The sequence below is a fragment of the Sinocyclocheilus grahami genome, unplaced genomic scaffold, assembly GCF_001515645.1.
Source record: "Sinocyclocheilus grahami isolate Dianchi unplaced genomic scaffold, SAMN03320097.WGS_v1.1 scaffold737.1, whole genome shotgun sequence".
Lineage (NCBI taxonomy): Eukaryota > Metazoa > Chordata > Actinopteri > Cypriniformes > Cyprinidae > Sinocyclocheilus > Sinocyclocheilus grahami.
In genome coordinates this window covers 386,872-407,624 of record NW_015505916.1, presented here as the reverse complement: position 1 = coordinate 407,624, position 20,753 = coordinate 386,872, and the positions used below count along the sequence as shown (strand labels likewise).

At 38.7% G+C, this 20,753-nt stretch overlaps 1 pseudogene; it reads left to right on the top strand.

Moving 5' to 3' along the window:
* LOC107560643 (dihydropyrimidine dehydrogenase [NADP(+)]-like) overlaps positions 1–20,753 on the top strand; it is a 207,859-nt pseudogene that overhangs the window by 136,390 nt on the left and 50,716 nt on the right.

The window sequence follows — 20,753 nt, the reverse complement described above, 5'->3', positions numbered from 1 at the left end:
CCCCCCCCCCCCCATGTATTGTATGTGTATGTGGCATGTGTGAGGGTTGCATATGAACGTACATAACTTGATTGTGATTCAAAACTGAAAAATGCATTGAATTTATTTTTAAATAATCTGAGGCTTCTTGCATCCATCTCACAGGAGTCTGGCGCTGATGCCCTGGAGCTGAATCTATCATGTCCTCATGGAATGGGGGAGAGGGGAATGGGGCTCGCCTGTGGGCAGGTAAATCCAACATTCAACACCTACGGCACACAGTCACCATGCAGAGACACTGTCGGCTGTGAGCTACAGCAGTCACCGCAAATGCTTTTTAGGGTCTTATTTTGTTAAAAACCTAAAGGCATATTTGTTTGTCAGAAAATCAGGTGAGTGAAAATCAAGGAATTATATTAACTGTGGTGGTACGAAGAGATACATCATGTACCATGCCTACAAATAATGTTATTTAGCATTATACATGCCCTAAAACATGGCAACGTCTTTGTATGAACTGTTTGTTTGTGTGGATTTTTTTTCTGTCTATAATTGTTGATTATTATGCCAGATGATGTTTGGTACCCTGAGGTATTTGTAGTCTGCTGTCACTCAGCAGGGAGAAAAAACGTGTTAGGAGACCATGAGCATGAGGCCTGCTGGGAAAGATGTGGCACTCACAGTTTTGTGCTTTTTGTGTTTTATTTTATGGATCGAGTAGAGCCATACTGTGGATCTGACAGTAAACACATGCTCTGTTCCAAAACCTAGTGAGCATTTTAAGGCTATCTTTTTTACAGTAAAAATATCTAAAAATGAATTTACTTGAGAAGACTGCATAAAATATGAATATTTGTCTTAATACAATGACAACTTTTTCCACATTGTTTTTTATCTGTTTATACTTAAAACAACTGAATCTTATGCAGTGTTACTTCTCAAGTAAATTCATATGCATTTTTAAAAATTTACTAGAAAACAAGAAGAATAGAGCTACTTGAAACTCATAGAAACTCTCTTTTTCCAGTTTGCTTCATCCACCATCTTGCATTCATTTTTTTCACTGAGCTTGGTGCAAATTAGATCAAATTAGGCCAAAATCTTAAGTAAACGTATCGTTAAGTGTAAATTAAAATGAATAATTTCACCCAACATGTTTGTGTACCATGTATTTTTAAGAGTAAAGTTTAATCTCTGCGAGGCTCCTGCATGTTTGTATATAACGTAAAGAAATATTTTTTTTTTAGTTGTAAATAAAACAAAAACTTTTGGAGTACATTTTACAAGAAAATGCTATTTTAGTTTTTCTACTTCAAGATTCCACATTTAATTCAGCTTGTTACTCTCCACTTTTTGTAGTTGTTTGTCAAATTTACTAGTAATTTGTAAGTGAAAATCATTTTTGCACTTGTTTTTCCCCAGTGTGTTTGAGTTTATGCCTATGTAGTGTGCTCGAGATTGGTTACTTAAAAGTCACTTATTGGTCATGTGATGTTTATAATGCTAATTTAGATTTCTGTTGAAATGAAGTTTGCTGGGTTTTGGAACTCAATTGGGATTTGGATTGGATTGGAAGCTTGTTTGAGCTTGAGTTCAACTATTATATTGATATGGGCATGAATCTGATGTGCCTAAATATCAGTTTAGGCTTTCGTTTCGGTGTGTATGCTGGTCCAAACCCACAAAATAAGACCTGCACTGGTCAACGTACAGTTCTATAAATATCTTGTAGTACAAGCACATAAAAAAGGCTTGTCTTCATGGATTTTGCAGTGATACAGATTTTGATATTGCTTCTTTAATAAGGTATAGATTCATGTGCGTTCCTATGCGTACCGTTCCGAATCAGAGCGCATTTCAGCACTTATGAATGGCTGATGAGACGCTGTCAACTTTGCCGAACCTGCATTAGTGCCTCTCCACTTTACCATAACACTGATTCTGTCAAAGCGTTTTAATAACACTTTTCCATCACAACACAGAATTAGCCGAATTTAATAATCCACGAATAATCCCTTTTGTGGTTCGTAAACAATTTTCATTCAAACGCATAACTCCAATATCAAAAGCAGTGTTCGTGTTTTTGGCCCATTGAGATTAAAGTGGGGATTTTTTGTTGTTGTTGTTGTTGTCATTTTTGGGGTTTCACACCAGGGCATGGTGCGTATTACAGAGAAAAAACAGCATCTTTGCTTATGGTTACACCCTCAGCAACTGTGAAAAGCAGAATAACATCCTGTCAACTGATGTGCTTGATAGGAAAACATAGCATCTCTGCACCTTAGAGGACTTTATTCTCTGATATCATAATCTTTGTTTGGATTTCTGATGTGTAGTTGTAAAACAGTATAAAATGCTGTTAAAAGAATGAAAATATCTGGTTACTGCTCTGTTTTTACAAGACATGTTTTGAGTCTCTAAAGCCTAAAAGCCTGAAACAGTACCTGTCACGGTCAAGAATGTAACATGAAAGCTTTTTCATTTAGATTTTCCGCCATCTTTGCTGAAAAATAAACAGCTTAGACCAGTTAAGACCAGCTTAAATTTGAATATAGACTGTTTTTTTTGGGGCATTTTTGCTCTGTTACTTGATTAAGCCACTGGTAGTTAAAGGGTTAATTCACCCAAAAATGTAAATTCTATCATTAATTACTCATCAAAACGTTTTCTCATAGCTTAATAATATTACGGTTGAACCACTGATGTCACATGGACTTTTTTAACGATGTCCTTATGACCTTTCTGGACCTTGAATGTATCAGTTGCATTGCTGTCAATGCAGGGTCAGAAAGCTCTTGGATTTCATCAAAAATATCTTAATTTGTGTTCCGATGATGAACGAAGGTCTTACGGGTTTGGAATAACATGAGGGTGAATAATTAATGACAGAATTTTCATTTTAGGGTGAAATATCTCTTTAATAGTTAATAACCACCAAAACTAGCATTAAGCTTCCCAAAACATACTTTATACTGGTTAAATGGATCCTATAATCATTTTGACCACCGCATTTGAAAGGAAAAATGCAAATTCTGCTATTTTTTTACCTGTGGAACACAAAATTAGATGTTTTGTGGAATGTGAATATGAATTGGGGAAAAATGCTGAAAAAAAAACTTGTGTTTCATTCAAGAAATATGATTTGTGTGTGAAGAACTGAGCAACATTTGAGCTACACTGAAAACAATTTCCAAGTTAAATCTATATCAGCTGTTTTATTTTTCCAATTGGTTAAACTAGAAAATTAAGAAAAAAGCTAACAAATAAAGGAACACTCATGCATTTATTTTAATTCACTTCCAAATGTTAATTTAAAAACACAACAAAACATATTTTTTTTATCTAAAAAAAACATTTCCCCATAAAACATGAAAAAACTAGTTTAACAAACTAACATAAAACAGTTTATCTCAGAATCACAACAAACGGCATCAAAACTATATGGTTTTATTCCACTCTGAGTTCACAATATTGTCAGTACTGAATTTTAGGTGCTAACTCACCTTTTCCGAGGTTGAGCATTACCTGCTGCATAAAATAACATGAAAGCTTTTTCATTTAGATTTTCCGCCATCTTTGCTGAAAAATAAACAGCTTAGACCAGTTAAGACCAGCTTAAATTTGAATATAGACTGTTTTTTTTGGGGCATTTTTGCTCTGTTACTTGATTAAGCCACTGGTAGTTAAAGGGTTAATTCACCCAAAAATGTAAATTCTATCATTAATTACTCATCAAAACGTTTTCTCATAGCTTAATAATATTACGGTTGAACCACTGATGTCACATGGACTTTTTTAACGATGTCCTTATGACCTTTCTGGACCTTGAATGTATCAGTTGCATTGCTGTCAATGCAGGGTCAGAAAGCTCTTGGATTTCATCAAAAATATCTTAATTTGTGTTCCGATGATGAACGAAGGTCTTACGGGTTTGGAATAACATGAGGGTGAATAATTAATGACAGAATTTTCATTTTAGGGTGAAATATCTCTTTAATAGTTAATAACCACCAAAACTAGCATTAAGCTTCCCAAAACATACTTTATACTGGTTAAATGGATCCTATAATCATTTTGACCACCGCATTTGAAAGGAAAAATGCAAATTCTGCTATTTTTTTACCTGTGGAACACAAAATTAGATGTTTTGTGGAATGTGAATATGAATTGGGGAAAAATGCTGAAAAAAAAACTTGTGTTTCATTCAAGAAACAATATGATTTGTGTATGAAGAACTGAGCAACATTTGAGCTACACTGAAAACAATTTCCAAGTTAAATCTATATCAGCTGTTTTATTTTTCCAATTGGTTAAACTAGAAAATTAAGAAAAAAGCTAACAAATAAAGGAACACTCATGCATTTATTTTAATTCACTTCCAAATGTTAATTTAAAAACACAACAAAACATAATTTTTTTATCTAAAAAAAACATTTCCCCATAAAACATGAAAAAACTAGTTTAACAAACTAACATAAAACAGTTTATCTCAGAATCACAACAAACGGCATCAAAACTATATGGTTTTATTCCACTCTGAGTTCACAATATTGTCAGTACTGAATTTTAGGTGCTAACTCACCTTTTCCGAGGTTGAGCATTACCTGCTGCATAAAATATAAAGTGCTTTTCATACACCTAGTCCAGGTGCAGAGCATAAATCAGTCTGAAAAAATGGACATAGAAGGCCTGAGATCGGTCGGTTCATCCATTACAAAGTTTTCTTCCAAAATGATTCCCACTCTAGATGGGTTAGACGTGGACTTGATTGCTCAACACTGAGGATTCTTACTGGAGTCTGTCTTGTCAGCTGCATCCTAACAGAGGAAGAAACAGATCGATAAAGACATTATCAAGTCAGTTAGATAATGTTGTTGTCAAATACTCAAGCTCATATGCTGCATTCACACCATGTTTTACATAGAGCTGTTCATGTCCTTGGACTGGGAACTGTGCGTTTCTATGGCAACACTATCAATGCCTAAATTAATCTGCAGCAGTCAGGTACAGTGGTCACATGGTACAAGTAGAAGCTCTCAGAAAATTCCCAGATTACAGATGGTAATTATGAGCTCTACAAGGACATGAATTCTTTTTCCAAGTTGGAATCTTGTAATTATGGCAAAGAACAGGTCTCAGTTAACCCACATGACATACTGCTGCTCTGGAGTTTTGCTGTGAGGTGGCATAAACATTTTAGTGCATAAAGTCATTTAAATGTATGTGCATGCCTGATGTGAACAACGACATTGTTTCGTTCTTGTATAACTTCCATGTTTGAACATAGAGACAGGGTTTCACAGACAGGGCTTAGCTTAAGCCAGCACTAGGCCTTGGTTGAATTAGAATATTTAAATAACTTTTATAAAAATGCCTTAAAAACTTTACTGGTGTGCATCTTGAGACACGACAATGGCACTGACATATTTTAAGATGTGTCAGTACAAGATATTTTCAGTTAAGACAGCTTGAACATGCATTTTAGTCTGAGACTGGCCTGTGAATCCGGGGGATAATGTTTCTATAACATTAGCTGTGAGGGCCATACTTACACTTCCAAAGCATCTCTTCCATTTCTTCTTCCTTCCAAAACAAGATAGTCATTAAGAGGGCTCTGAACCTAAACAGAAGTATATTCATCCGTTTTTGTATTTATACCGTTAATTAATTTAAACTTACTCTTTCAAAAAACAGTCATGTCTATTAAGCGTGGTCGTTAAATTATTGCACTCACCATATTAGCACCACCATCGTCTCTCCTCCGCTGCAGTCGCGGCTGCTGTATGAGTAAAAATAACTTACACTCCTCATAAACAATATCGAATGAAAAAGGAAAAGACGAAAATAATCTCAGTCGAACTCGCTGGTCCGGGGTTCAAGCGCGGTGCAGGCGCGTGAGAAAATCTAACGGATGAGAAATGTCCCGTCGTTTAGACAAACAACAATTTTCGCCGAACACAAACAGTCTCTCGAGGAAAAGAAAGAGCGATAAAAGATAAATGGCGAAGAAAATAACATCATAAAAATTTGATGTCTGTCCAGAAGAAAGAAAAACTGTAGGTTTTCGAATGACACGAGAGAGAGTAAATGATTTTATTTTTGGTTGAACTATTCCTCATATATGCTAACTTTTAGGTTCTCAAATCAGCCAAGAACAGCTTAAACCATCATTGACTATTTCGTAATATACTTTCTGTAGTACTTTCAGTACATTCTGGCTGAACATGATCACGCTGTGTTTTTTTCCTTTGGGTTTGGCGCACCGACTTGATGTTTTCTCATCAAAGTCGTTGCACACGATCTGGCTGTGAAGGTCTGTCACATGAATTAAGCCCAGAGGTGATGTATGTGACCTCGCGCATTACCGTTTCTCTTTGCCCGTATCAGGCCTGAATAAACACACACCTCTTCATTCTGTTCACCTGACTATGTGTTATACCACAGGAAATAAGCCAGCTTTTCCATCCGATCAAAGACAGAGTTATTTCCTTCTAACGTGGCTGTAAATTTGCAGTCATATCCATTCCGTTTGCTGTAGATTTTCCGCTGTAAGACAAAGAGCTAATCAAAGCCCGAGGGCAGGTATCTGCCAAGAGAACTAAAGAGACGCAATATCATTTAATCACTCCGTTTGGCACCTCGTCTACTCTCCTTGCCTGTGGAAAAGAAGGGGGAAAAACATTAATTCAGCATTGTTTCTGACTGCATGAAAAGAGATGCAATTTGATTTTAATGGGATGTTAATATTCTCTCTCGATTGCTCTCATTTCGGTTTATTTTGCTATGAAATGGTCCCTATTTTCTCAAAGCTGTTTAACATTTAACTTGCAGCAGATTAGAGATGTTTTTGTTTACATATGTTAAACATTAATGCTGGTAATTCCTGTTTACTGTTGATTAATGCTTTAAACATTAAGGGGCAAATTCACAAAGCAGTTGCACAGTATTTCTGCAACAAAAAAATGTTTTGTTCATAAACTGGTTTAGCATTTACTGAATGCTCTGAAATAGTGTCGTGAGCATTAAATGAAGTTATTGTCTTTATTTTGAGCACAAAACACAATTTTTTTGTTGTTTTTAGAGTCATCACAGATTACGTTTTTTTGCAAAATAATTTTTAAAGGCATTATTTAATGCAACTAATACATTTAATAACTTTATTTAATGTCTTTATAAAAGTTAAACAGCAAATGGAATTCAAAAAGCAACATAGTTTTTGTCTTTTAAAGTTCATAATTTAAAGTTCATCATTATTTTGTGCAGGGCAAAAAACAATAACGTGGCCAGGAAATAAGAATCCGTTTGTATGACTAACTAATTCATGGCCTTGATTTAACTTTTTAAATTAGTTAAATATTTAAACATGGCCACAATTTTTTTTTTAAATGAGGGAACTAATTAATAAGGTGTGCGAAAGACACACATTTTTCTAAAATGATGAAACAAATTATTAATTTGTACAAAAGAATGCTTAATTAATCTTGTTTTTTTTTCTGTCTCTCTCGTATGCATGTGTGGGGCTATGTAATTTTGCCATGTCATTAATTCATTTTATTTTAAATTATTTTTACTATTTTAGTGTATAGGATGTGTTTGGATGAGCTAATAAACCCATTAACAAAGCGGTTCATTTTAACAGTTCAGCTCATGCAAATCTAGCGGGTTAATATTTGAAAATATTGATTATTATTTGATTATTTGAAACAATCATATTCTTCTAGATATGCATTTTTAAAAACATTGTTAGCACATTCACATTCATATTTTCATCAACATTCTGTTTTAATTAAAATTGTTCATTGTCACAATGCATATTTTTCATCTCATCTTGCAAATATTTTAGTAATTCGGTGGGCACAATACATTTTTTGCAATTTGTAATCACAGGAAAAGAAGTGTGAGGGAAAGATCTCAGCGGTCACAGAGTTCTCACTCAGGTTTGACTCAGCATCCTTCGGGATCTCATCTTTTTTTCACCTTCTGCCTTCAACACAGTTCCCCAGTTTCACAAATTAAAACCGGCTCTCGTTCCCAGAGCTATTTTGAGCCTACCAAACAGGGCCGAATGACACCCGACTTCCATCATGCCTCCTGCGAGACCCGGCAGCCCTTAACGAGAGTGTCCACCTTCCATGACCTTGCCCTGTAAAATTTAAATTTCAGGTGTAAAGCTGCTATTATTCCTGCATTCCTCCCAGCGTTCCCCTTCGCCCCTCTTCTCACAGCCTGAGGGGGCTTCGGGACGCTTTTCATCTCTCTCTTTTTTTCTCTTCCAGTTGCAAAAGTGCTCCGGTTCCCTGCTTAACCTGACCTGCAGTGACGGCACGGAAAAAAATATAAAGAATCCAGCGTGCCCCCTCCTTTAATTTCAAACAAGGCCTCCCCCCAACCCTTAACCATGCGACCACCTGCCAAATCACTGCTGCCGGAGTCACCGTGCAATTCACTGCAGCTCACGAGTGGTTCAGTGGTTCTTAAAGCTCTCCATCTGCAAGGCATGCCGCCTTTTTAAAGCACTCATGATTGCTGCAGTAGGTCCGCTGCACTTCCAGGCCCACGGAAAGCAGTTCTCCATGTGAAACCGGGTGACGACGGGTCATAGACTCATTCCCGAAAGCAGACCAGCTACACAGCTGCGCTCTCTCTCCATCAAAGCGTGTAATACCGTGTACAGCAAACTGCTTAGAGGGAAAAAGCGTACCTGCTCCAGACTCCCTGGCCCACAGACAGCAGCTCTCACCCCCATCTGGCCTGTAATAAGCTGTCACGGGAAGCCCTTGGAGGGAGCAGCGGTCCCCGGTGCGAGAGCAGAGTTCTTACAGGCAGCATCTGTTTGGTGGCTGGTGTCTGGCTGCGGGCCACGACCCCTGTGCCTCGTACTGAGGCAGGCGTAATGCAATTTCCCATGACCCTTTGGGAGGAAGGCCTTTCCTGCTTCCTGTAAGTCTGTTGTTGTTGTATTCTTCAAATGCTACCAACGTTCGACTTGTAGAAAAAAACGTTCCCTCAGGACGCAGGGCTCGGTTGCGGCTCGACCAGGCGGACGCCACTCACTCAGCCTTCAGTGCTGGCAGGCAGCTCTGAATTTGTATTAAAGAAAATGTGAATATTTATAAGAACATTGACAATCGTGCATTTTTAATATCAGTTTAAATACATGACCGTTCAAAGGTTTGTGATCAGTAGACTAGTAAGAAATTCATAGTTTTAGTCAGCAAGGATACATTAAATAGATCAAAAGTGACAGAAAAGATGTTTATAATGTTACAAAAGATTTCTGTTTTAAAGAAATGCTTTTAAATTTTTTAAACTTTATATTCATCCAAAAAAAAATAAAATAATAAAATGTATCACAGTATCACAGAAATGTTTCTTGAGTACCAAATTAGATTATTGGGGCCAGATTTACTAACAGTTTGCACCAGCGCAAACCGTCTTTTGCCATTAAAATAGTACAGTAAGGATTTACTAAAGACGCGCAGTGAAGAATTAGCACTGAAAAGGTGTAGACACAATTATTTTTGCGCCTGACCATATTGTATATGAATTTGTAGGAGTTTCCCTTTCAGATGCAAAATGTATAGGAGGAGTGTATTAAAATAAATCCCGCAACGCGATTTACTATCGTTTGCGAAATTGCTAGTATTTGCTCCATTATTTAACACCCAAAAAGCATGTCTTAAACTCTTTTGTACCTGTGTCGTAAGTAGATCACCTGCACCTGATAAGCATCGGCTCTGCTTATTAGCAACTACGTTAATTTGCGCTGCTTTTGGTATATTGCATTGGTCGATATGTAAATGATATGTTGCGTCTGTATTCTTTAATTTACGCAATGTCAGTAAATCACCCGCAGAAATATCCACACCCATCGGCGCCGTTTTGGAATTGCTCCCTTGCGCTAATTTGCGCTGTTTAGCAAATCTGGCTCTTAGAATTATTCCTGAGTTAAACAAGTAAATAATAAATAAATAACATTTTTAAATATATTAAAATGGAAAACAGTTAATAATATTTCATAATATTAATGTTTTACTATATTTTTGATTAAATGAATGCAGCCTTTGTGAACACTTGTAAAAAAAAAAAAAGTTGACAATTACACATTTATTACATATTAATATTGCTATTTGCTGGTTGTATTTGTAAGAATGTTGACAAATATTTTTTGTTTCCTATTTATACAAATACATGCTGATAGATTTAGTAAAAATGCTGACATAATGGAATTTATGTACATTTCAAAATGTGTGACAATATAGACATTTATTGCTAATATAAATACTTACAGTTGCCGTTGTAAGAATGTTTGCAATTACACATTTTAATAAGTGCAAATGCATGCAGTACGCAATTTAAAAAATGTTGACAGTCATACTTTTTTTATATTATTCCAAATATGAACAGCATACCAGTATTTATTTAAATACAACAAATGCGTGATTGTCAACGTTTTAAGTCCAAATTAGTGTAAACTCATTCGTTATTAGCAGGAATACATTCTGTTAGTATATGTACGATTTTTTTTTTTTATATTTGATATCATTAAGAATGATGACAGTACAAAGTACAAATTGTTTGGTTGGTTGTTTGATTAGTAAGAATGCATACTGTTTGCATCAATAAGAAATTGTAATAGTTGTTGGTTTTGTATATGAAATGCTTTTGGGAATTTAACAAAACATTAAGTATTTGTACTTCAGGACCATTTAAATGCACTAGTGAAGGCAAAAGGGTGATTAAAATGTGAAAAAGAGTTGATGACCAATTGCAGAACCCAGAATACAGACAAGCTTGTTACCCTTATGTTTCCTACAAGTTTTTGATCAAGTAACATTTTTTTCGCCAGTATCTGTCTGTCTGTCTCTATTTTTCTCTTTGCTGTGTTGTCTTGACACTTTTGTTCTTACCGCTTTTTTTAGCCTGGAGTTCAGGATTCGCTATATCAACCAATGAATCTCTCCAGCAACACCGCCAGCGCTATCAAACATCTCACGGGTGCCCAGGTATTGCCTCTCCCGCTCTGGCAGACGGCTCGGAGTGGACAGGTTGAACCTAACACTCCAGCCTTGTTTATACCCTGTTTAAGTCTTGAATAAATCAGGACAAATTGCCGTGGATGGTGTTCACTGCTGGGTCGAGTCAATAAATCCAATATTTTTCTAAAAAAAAAAAATCTGGGAATGAGTTTATCATCTTAAATGGCGTAACCTTTCCTGTTCCTTCTCTTTCAGTGCCTTTCGAAAGCATTTTGAATTCTTTTGGGTGCAAATATAACCTAACTTCATGTGTATCTCAGGTAAAATACACACCCAAGGACGCAGCAGATCCCACAGCAGCGTTTTTTTTGCTCTTCGTTTTTGTGCTGCGCTGAATCACTCAGCATGCCTTAGAAATGGAAAGGAAATAGTCAGGAGTAGATGTGTTTTTCTGTGGGCTTCTGTATTCTTACAAATCAATTCTGGCTAATGGTTTTAAAAATCAAATGCTAACCTTTTCCTGTGCAGGGAGTGACCTTAGAACTCGGCTTTGCACATACAGCTTGTACATCACACTTCTTTATAGAGACGGACAGACCCATTGCTCAAGGGAAGATATGCCAGCCGTTATTGAATATGTCAAAACAGAGACCTATTTCCTGTGAAAGAAAAGAGAGACTGAGAAGGACAGGGATGAGAAAGGGAACTGAGGCTGGACAGTATTTTAAAGCATCCCGACTGATCTGACATCAGGCTTCGTTGCTTGAAATAAACCAGGTCTGTTTTACTTCGTAGGGTTATAAAGGGTTTAATGCGGTTGTGCGTCTTTATTTGAGGCCTGGAGGAAAGGGGCCAAATGCAATGGTTGACAAACGGTAGCATGAAGATAGTGGATGCAAAGAAGAAACATGACAAAGAATAAAAACAGTTCTATAATATTAGTTAAAATATAATATAATATAATAATTGTATTTGTCATCTCTTTTCTTTATTTAATATAAATAAATAAATGTAATTTTAAATATGTAATTAAATATGTTTTATATAATTTAATAGAAATATAGGGGTTTTGTTTATTTTTGAAACAATTTAATAATACTTTTATTTATTAAAAATACATTAAATTGATCTAAAATGACAGTAAGGACATTTATAATGTTATAAAAGATTTCTATATTTTTAAAAAATGGTGTTCTTTCTATTTTTTTTTTTACTTTTTTTTTTTTTTTTAATCACTATGGTACAAAAGCAGTTCTCAGACTTTTGTACCATACTGTGTGATTGAAATTTGAATCTTTTATGATCTAGCTTTATACAGACAGGTGTTACAGGAAATAGTCCAGTGAATTCTCATATGTGACCCTGGACCACAAAACCAGTCTTAAGCAGCGCTGTTATATTTGTAGCAATAGCCAACAATACATTGTATGGGTCAAAATTATTGATTTTTATTTTATGCCAAAAATCATTAGGATATTAAGTAAAGATCATGTTCCATTAAGATATTTTGTAAATTTCCTACCGTAAATATATCATAACTTCATTTTTGATTAGTAATATGCATTCCTAAGGACTTAATTTGGACAACTTTAAAGACGATTTTCTCAATATTTTGATTTTTTTGCACCCTCAGATTCAAGATTTTCAAGTAGTTGTATCTTGACCAAATATTGTCCGATCCTAACAAACCATACATCAATGGAAAGCTTATTTATTCAGCTTTCAGAACTTCTCAATAAAAAAATGACCCTTATGCCTGATTTTGTGGTCCAGGGTCACATATCATCATGAATGCTTTGATTTTTAAACATTGTCTAAGTTGCAGTTGTGATTTTACTTTACTAAAAAGAGTTAGAGAGACAAATGCAATCTTTTCTCTCAGATTCACAAATACCAAAGCCCCTTCATTCTCTCTCTCTCTCTCTCTCTCTCTCTCTCTCTCTCTCTCTCTCTCTCTCTCTCCAAACAACACAGACACACAAACCAGCGGGCCTATAAAAGACAAATGCATCTCAGATTCTCAGATTCACAAATACCAAAGCCCCTTCATTCTCTCTCTCTCTCTCTCTCTCTCTCTCTCTCTCTCTCTCTCTCTCTCTAAACAGCACAGACTGACAGACCAGGGCAGCTTAATAAAGCATGAATCCTCCTGGAACAGCAGTTCACACTGTTATGATCCCTCTCTCCCTCACACCAGTGACTACAGGCTCCCCTCTACATCTATCACTCGCTCATTCTGTCTCTTTCGTGCACGCGCACACACACACACACACACACACACACACACACACTCGGGTCTAACAGTCTGCTAATATTTAAAGGAATAGTTCACTCAAATTTGTGAAATCTCATCATTTCCCTGCCCTCATTCTACACCTAACGAGTTTCTGAAGAACTTCTCAAGACTTTAACTACAGTGAATGGTGACTAGAGCTTTCAAGATTCAACAAAGTATGCAAAAAAACGTAAAAGTAGTCAATAATAAGTAGCTTATAAGCCATAATAGAAGGGTACGATTCATTGAAGTTCTGCTCTTTTGTTTTCTCATGCCTCTTTTGTCGTTGTTTAAGATTGTTTGTTGCTTTCATCACCCATTTGTCCAGGATCCAGAGCTGGTGCGGAAACATCTGTCGGTGTGTTTGGAAGGCTGTTCGGATCCCGTTCTTTGCCAGAAGTTTGGAATAATTAAGATTTTTTTTAATGGTTTTTGAAATAAGTCTCTGCACACTAAGCCTTTTATTTTTTCAAAAATACAGGAAAAACAGAATAATGTAAAATATTGTTACAGTTTAAATGAACTGTATTTATTTTAATATATTTTAAAATGTATTTTATATCTGTGATGGCAAAACTGACTTTTCAGCAGTCTTTATTGTCACATGATCTATCAGAAATCATTCTAATATTATGATTTGCTGCTCAAGAAACATTCTCTTATTATTATTATCAATATTGAAAACTGTTTTTGTAGCTTAATATTTTGTTTGTGGAAACCAGTAGGTTTGAGGTTAAGTGAGCATTTTTGTTTGTGTTTGTTTTTGTTTTTGTGGATACATTAAATTTATCACATAGACATTTATAATGTTACAAAATATTTTATTTAAAAAAATAACATGTTCTTTAAAATGCTGTTCTTTTGAACTTTGAATTCTAAGGGAAAAATGTATCTCAGTTTCCACAAAAATATTAAATATTAGCAAAAACTGTTTTCAACATTGATAAATTTGAACTATTATTGAGCAAATATTAATAAGTAAACACCGATTATAATTAATACTGAAGTTAAATACTAAATACTCAAATTAAAACTGAGTTTCAAAAAACATATTAGAATGATTTCTGAACGTTCTTGTAAATTGTAATATTTTACAGTATTACTGTTTTATTGTATTGTTGATCAAATCAATGGTCTTCTTTCAAAAACATAAAAAAAATATTACAAACGTTTGACTTTATAGCATTTGATTTATATATAGAAGTCTTAAAGGTACAGTTGCAAAAACAGCCTGTTTAATTCTAAAGGTCAGAGAATGGTGGAAAATGGTCATTTCAAACTAAATGACACATTTTTGTTGCAAGAATCCTTGACTAATGTTATAAATGGACTTCAGGGGGAAAAACAGAAGTGTAGAACATGTCCTCTATAAAACAGTTTCCCAATCCAGACATTAGATCTGCCCTAGAAACACATTTCCCCTCACGACCTCCACTAACAGCCTGACGTCTCCTGTACGAGTTTAAAACAGACCCGCAGGTTTTGAGCTCCAGATTTTTTTAGGAATTTGGCCTCCCTCTCTCGCCCATCCCCATGCCTAATGTCTCTTCCCTTTTGGCACAGGTGGAGCAGATGGCGTCACAGCCACCAACACGGTTTCGGGGCTGATGGGACTCAAGGCAGACGGCTCTCCCTGGCCTGGCATCGGCCAAGGAAAGTGCACCACATATGGTGGAGTGTCTGGTGAGTGTCACCCACCTCACTGGATCCATTTCTTTCTCCTCTGAGGTTTAACGGGTGTGTGGCACAGACAGACTATGCGTGCACGTCTGCTTCCCTCCCCCCTGTTAAAGGTGTGTGGGAGTGCATATGAATGCATGTGCATGTTTGTTTGTGTGTTCACTGGTCAGAAGCTCTAATAGAGCAGACAGATGGAATGGAGGTTGGTGGAGTGCTGAAATCGGTGAACAGCTTATCTGCAGGGCTTTTGCTACAAGATAAAACAGTTTGTGCACTATAATGTGAAATATGGACATCTTGCCGGCATACATTATACTGGGTTTGGTAGCAGCACGGCTCATTTTCCACACCATGAGGTGAACATGAGCACAATTGGACTTTCAAACTGTGTGTTTTATTAACTTCAGGTCATAGAATCTTGTGGAACAGCATGGAAATTAAAATAAACAAATCAGTAAGTAAATGAATACATATAAATAACACACACACACACACACACACACACATATATATATATTACTATATACAGTATATATATATATATATATATATATATATATATTAAATGTATATATTCAGCTCTGTAATATATATATAATAAAATATAAGTGTGAATTAAAATTATATTTAATGACCGATGAATTGGGATCTCGCTTCGAGAGACCAATCCACTTTGAGTGTAAACTAAACGAGCCAATGCACATTGGCATGCGATGATTGCATCTAGCTGCTGCTGATAACAGCGTGAGCATAAAAAGACAGCCTGTGCAACGCATACCAGTTTTTCGCTTCGGAGCTGAGCAGTCACATCATTTTGATCCTGACTACTCTACTGAGAGAAGAAGACTGAACGAGGTCAGCGCGCTCTTTGGAGCTCTTGGTGTTGGCGGTACGGCGCTTCAGCGGGGGTGGTTTTCCGTGTCGAGTGGGTTGCACACATCAGGCTGCACTACCCCCTGTTTGTGTTGCAGGCGGCCATCTCCCCTGTGCGCTTCAGCATGCTGAAAGAGCTTTTTCCCTCAAAGAGCATTCACGAGTGCGTCTTTTTAAAGACAACGTTGCATCTGGTAAACTCGACGTTGCGTCTTTTTAAAGATGCTGTTGCGTCTGGCAAACTCAAAGTTGCATCTTTGTAAAGATGACATTGTGTCTTGTTACAGACAACGTATCACCCGTGCGTTTCTGGATGTGGACCTGGTGTTGGATGATGGCCACGATCGCTGCCTCACGTGTCTGGGCATTAAGCACGCTGAACACACATATATATATATATATATATATATATATATATATATTTACATTGTTTCAAATTAACATTTATTAGTCATAATTAGGGCTGTCAATCGATACAAATTTTTTTATCTAATTAATCACACCCTTTTTCTGTGATTAATCGCGATTAATCGCACACTTCATGAAATTAAGCATAGACCATTTATCTTGTTTCAAATGTTTATTTTGTCATCATTTGCTATATCCAGCAAAGTAAACCAAAAGATTGAAGGGTGATTCTCAAAAATCTGTATTTTCTGCAAGCCTTTTTCAAGATAAATTTAGATGTCTTTACAAAAAAGGACACTTGGAAGGCCACGATCGCTGCCTCACGTGTCTGGGCATTAAGCACGCTGAGGTGGCGTTCGTGGATGAGTCATGTTCTCATTGTGGGAAGATGACCATCTCGGAGTTGCGGGCCAAGCTTCGTTACCTCAAAAGGGGCGGAGATCCATTGCCTCTGCCTCAATCTAGTTCTAGGCAGTAGCACGGGTGATCTGAGGGTAACAGTGATGGCAAACCCTCCAGGGAACCAACCCTCGGGGGACCATCGCTCCTCTTGCACTCTGCAACCAGTTGAGCTGCCAAAGGCAAAGCCGGAGCTTTCTGGAGAGGAAATACACAGAGTGAATGTGTGTGGAAACAACATGAATGTACAGAAATGTCTGTGCCAGTGCATAAATACAGTGTGGGATCAGTGCGTCAAGAGCACTCATACACGCATTAATATAACGGACTCACGTGTGCTTACTGTACGACTCCTGTATGCCACCGCAATCGTCTTTACTAGCGAGACTGGTTATCCAGTCGAGAAAACATAGTTTGCGTCTCATCTGGCCATACAGCGATGGGATGTGTTGACAATCCGTTCAGTCTGTACTTCACACAGCGAGTGTGACGTGTGAGGGTTTGCGCTCTTCAGAGACAATCACAGAATATGACAGAGCTCATGTTTTCACGTGTAATCAGCCTGGTTTCCTTTATATTAGCTCTGTTTTGGACGGATTGTTTGAATGCATTCGCTTACTGGATCATTGGACTGAAAACTTTCCCGGAGTTTAGCAGCTTAAAATGATTTGATTGCAAGCAGAGAAGCAAAATTTGGTTAAAGGGTTAGAATAGAAATTGTGCTTCAGTAATTTTGCATTAATTGCGTTAAATTATTTTAACGCGTTAAGGATTGTAAAATTAATCGCATGCATTAATGCGTTAACGTTGACAGCCCTAGTCATAATAGATATTCTTTATAAAATTATTTTAAAATATATACTGTATTGTAATTATAAAAAACATAAATAATTTTGTATTGTAATTATAAAAAATATTAACATAATTATAAACATTTAATTTAAAGTTATTCAAAATGTATAATTATATTATAATTTCATATAATACAAAAATATAACATTTTTAAATAAGTGATGGCAAACCCTCCAGGGAACCAACCCTCGGGGGACCATCGCTCCTCTTGCACTCTGCAACCAGTTGAGCTGCCAAAGGCAAAGCCGGAGCTTTCTGGAGAGGAAATACACAGAGCGCTGCTGCCCTCTGGGACTGTAGCAATGCCTGAATCGGATCCGGAAATGACGGCTATGCTCTCTATGCTTCAAGGTTGGACGATTGCTTCTTCAGGGTGGCCCGCGCTGGTTCTCAGTGCCCCGCCCCGGTGCCATTCTTCCCAAAGATGCATGAGGAGGCTTAGCAGGTCGTGGAAGGCACCTTTTTTAGCTCCTCCTCCCTCACCACTCTCGACGGTGGTGCAGCTAGGGGGTATACGGGAATACCCCTGGTGGAGCGGTAGGTTGCGATGCAGTTGTGTCCTGATACCGCCTCCATCCAGCAGGTCAAACCGTGCCTCCCCTCATGGGTCGTGTAGGTACTCGTCTGGTCTGTCCAGCGATGCTTATATGGCCTGTGGAGAAGCTGCCTCCGCCTTACACGCTACGGCATTACTGCAGGTTCTTTAGGCTAAAGCACTGAGGGACCTGCACGAGGGTGGTCACGATCCGGAAGTTCTGAAAGAGCTCCGAACCGCAACCTCACCAGGTCCATGTCACACCGGCCTGCCACCAAACCTTCACCACCTTGCGTTTCTCCGGGCATGCTGTGGTTTACACGGATACCTCCACCACTGGCTGTGGGGCCACGTACAATGGGCACGCAGTGTCGGGGGTTTGGACGGGCCCCCAACTGCACTGGCACATCAACCACCTAGAGTTGTTAGGTGTATGCCTTGCCTTGAACCATCTCAGAGGGCGCTTACGAGGCAAGCACGTGCTGGTCTGCACGAACAACACTGAGACCATTGCGTACATCAACCAACAAGGTGGTCTTTGCTCCCGTCGCTTGTCACAACTCACCCGCCACCTCCTCCTCTGGAGTCAGAAGCATCTGAGGTCGGTTTGTTCCATTTACATTCCGGGCCTGCACAACCGTGCAGCCGATGAGCTGTCATGAGCTGCGCTCCCCGGAGAGTGGAGACTCCATCACCAGATGGTAAAAAAATCCAGAGTGAGCCTTCTCTCAAAGACGCTGTGCAAGGTCAGGGAGGACGAGGAGCAGGTCCTGCTTGTGTCGCCGTATTGGTCCACTCGGACCTGGTTCCCGAAACTAATGCTCCTCATGACAGCCCCTCCCTGGCAGATTCCTCTGAGGAAGGATCTACTGACTTAGAGAGGGGGCACTCTGTGGCACCCACGTCCAGACCTCTGGAAACTTCATGTCTGGTCCCTGGATGGGACGCGGAGGTTCTAGGTGACCTACCCCAGGAGGTAGTTGACACCACTTCGGCAAGAGCACTGTCTATGAGACACGCTTACGCCTTGAAGTGGAATCTGTTCGTCGAGTGGTGTTCTTCTCGCTGAGAAGACTCCCGGAGATGCCCAATCAGAGTCGTGCTTTCTTTTTTGCAGCAAGGGTTGGACTGAAGGCTGTCTCCCTCCACCCTTAAAATCTATGTCGCTGCGATTGCTGCTAACCATGACACTGTGGAAGGGAAATCGGTAGGGAAGCATGACCTGGTCATCAGGTTCCTTAGGGGGGCGAGAAGGTTAAATCCTCCCCAGTCCCACGCTATACCCTCTTGGGCCATTTGGGCCTTTGTAGTCAGTTGAGCTGAAGTTTCTATCAATGAAAACTCTGCTCCTGCTTGCACTGGCCTCCATCAAGAGGGTAGGGGACCTGCACGCATTTCGGTCTACGATTCGTTTCTAGAGATTGGGACGGCAGACTCCCAGGTAATCATGAGGCCCCGGCCTGGCTATGTGCCCAAGGTTCCTACTACCCCCTTCAGGAATCAGGTAGTGAACCTGCAAGCGCTGCCCCCGGAGGAGGCATACCCAGCCCTAGCTTTGCTTTGTCCCGTCCAAGCCTTGACATAGTATGTAGACCGGACACAACGCTTTAAGACCTCAGACCAGCTCTTTGTCTGTTATGGAGGCCAGCAGAAGGGGAAGGCCATCTCTAAGCAGAGGATGGCCCACTGGGTAGTGAATGCTAACACCCTGGCTTATCAGGCACAGGGTGTGCCCTGCCCGCTCAGGTTGCGAGCTCACTCTACTAGAAGTGTTGTATCCTCCTGGGCACTGGCTCGTGGCGCCTCGCTGACAGATATTTGTAGAGCTGCGGGCTTGGCGACCCCCAACATGTTCGCTAGATTCTATTGCCTTCGTGTGAAGCCAGGATCCTCCTGTGTTCTTACCTCAAACGGGTAGAGGCACTGAGAGGCCCCGGTTTAGTGTCGGCTTGCTAAAACTTCTCCAGAGTGTCCGTACTGTAGACCCTGTCGAGCTCCTTCATACCCTCGGCAGCCAGACGTGGCGGAACATCCGACACCAGGCCCTCACTCTATGAATCCGTGAGAACCGGTAGAGGGCTGGGTTCCATATGTAGAGACGTAAGTGAATCCCATATGTGTTAAGTCCACGTTATAGCCTCAGAGCCCATGTTTCCCCGGCAGACTGCTGCCATTTCTTAGCAAACACATCCTGTTCCAGGTGGTATGGGTATGTTTTCCCAATGTTATCCAATCTCATCTCCAATGTGCATTGGCTCGTTTAGTTTACACTCAAAGTGGATTGGTCTCTTTAAGCGAGATTCCAATTCGTCGGTCGACGTCAATACGTAGCATCTCCGGTCCCTCCTTCAGGGAACGAGGGTTACATACATAACCGAGACGTTCTTTTTCACTGCTGATTGCATTTCAATTGCTTAAAATCACTTGTCTTTAAAACTGCAATGTTAAAAAAATGCATGCAAACAAAACGTTTTCATGACCACATAGATTCACGTGAGCATGTAACCGTGATAGAGACGATAGTCCAAAATCTCTGACGGTTGACTTTTTTTTCTTTTCTAAGTATATATTTTATAGCAAAATTTTATTATTATTTTTTTTTTTTATATTTGTGCTTGGCATTTTTTTTGGCATTTATTAGGATAGGACAGTATGTAGACAGGAAGCTAAGTGGGGACAAAGAGGGGAAACGGGGGACAAGGCTATTGGCACAGACATAGTATTATATACTTATATATATATATATATATATATATATATAAAAACACCTCAG